This window comes from Notechis scutatus, chromosome 1 (assembly GCF_049901735.1).
Source record: "Notechis scutatus isolate UNSWTSFEM ecotype Mainland chromosome 1, rNotScu1.2, whole genome shotgun sequence".
NCBI classification, from domain to species: domain Eukaryota; kingdom Metazoa; phylum Chordata; class Lepidosauria; order Squamata; family Elapidae; genus Notechis; species Notechis scutatus.
The window spans coordinates 308,973,054-308,974,778 of NC_142009.1; the positions used below are offsets into that span (position 1 = coordinate 308,973,054).

Below are 1,725 nucleotides of genomic sequence, written 5' to 3' on the forward strand. Positions count from 1 at the left end.
ACCACTGGAAGTTCAAACAGACCGGGTGCTTCAGTCCAAATTTGAAGTTCCAAAAGTGTGCTCCCCTTACAGTCACATGACTGTACAAACCAGTCCATCTTTACAGCCCTTTGCAGTGTTCTGTGATCACGTTTTACAAAATTTTGCTGAAAACCAACATTTACTTCTGGGTTTTAGCAAAACTATACCTGTAGTGAACCATTGGTTCACTTAACAATCACTGGATTTGCTTAACAACTGCCACAAAAAAGAACTGTTAAAAGTGGGGATTTGCTTTATGGCCATCACAAGTTACAACATAGCAACCAGCTGTGAATTCTAGGAGTTGAAGTCAAACATCTTAAAACATTATCTTAGGAAATAACTACGTTCAAAAAAACTTATGTTCTCCTTGTTCTCTCAAACCATCTTTTTTGTAATTCCACCCCATTACCTTATAGAATCCACCCTGCTAATGCATATACATGATATGCTGCTATATCCAATCCATTATTTTGCATAATTCTCTACAGAGGGCTGCATCCCTAACTTCTGCATACCTAAAAAACAACTTGTGCTTCAAGATTATTGTGTACTGATCCACATTTCAAATGAACGTTTGGGGAATTTATGAAAGAAATTTATCCTACAATGTACAATCTTGACTAATGCAGTCTGTTTCTCCGTGGAGAACAAGGTTTTTTCCTTAAAAATGTAGCATTAAATTTGGGAGAAAGTGCTATTTTCTTAAATACCCTGAAGGATATTGCATTGGAGACAAGTACATGTTTTGTTTAATCTGAACTGTTCGTTTTATCTTCAGGCCATCGTTCTGTGAAGTGATGGTATTTCTAGTAAGCTAGAAACTTAAGACAACATAATGAGACACAGAATTAAATATTTTCAGGAAAACAATCCAGCCAAAGTCAAGTGTATTTTATTACTTTGGAAAATTTCTAAACATATATTCAACTTTTAATAAGCCTGTAGTTTATATTAGGAAAGCTGAATGTTTGCATTGTAAACTTAAATAATCTTCATCTTTAGTTGCTTAACCAAACAGTCATCTAAATTTTTGTGGTAAAACAATCAGACTTCTGCAATCTGCTTGAAATGGAATCTAATAACAGTTGTATCATTTAATTCTTCCAGTCATGATGGAGATAAAACACACCCACCATATAGTTCCCAAGCATTTCTGACATAATTAAAACTTTAAAAAAGATTCAGTGTTAAATGAAAATCTAAGATTCTCCATTGCTGCTGTGGCACTCAACATTTGTTCATAGTATGTTAAAATGTTATTACTTTACATTACTTTAATATTTACATGGCTTTTTGATAATTTTTATTGTTAAACATGATTTAAAGTACATGCAAATTGCCATATAGTATTAACAAAAAATTAAAAGCTTTAAGCTTGAAAAAAAGCTTGATTAATAAGAAAGAAAGAAAGTCTCATGTATTCCTACAGAGAAAATTTATTAGCAGGACAAATATTTTATTTGGACAAATAAAAAGAGTCCAGGATTTGCTATCCTTGTGTGGCCACAAGAAGCTGCTGCATTTTAATTGATTAATTTCACAATTTACTAGAATGTATGCAATATGCTAACCAAAACATTGTGATCTGAAGATGTTTTAATGAATAGGATCAACTAGGCTAAATATTATTTGAACAGGACTTCCTGTGATAATGGGAATCGTTTAAATACAGTATAATAAAATATTTCTAGACACAAAACA

At 32.3% G+C, this 1,725-nt stretch overlaps 1 long non-coding RNA gene across 1 annotated transcript in view; it reads right to left on the reverse strand.

Annotated features, from left to right (window-relative positions):
* Nucleotides 1-1,725, reverse strand: part of LOC113413660 (uncharacterized) — a 301,334-nt gene that overhangs the window by 186,966 nt on the left and 112,643 nt on the right. The window lies entirely within an intron of this gene.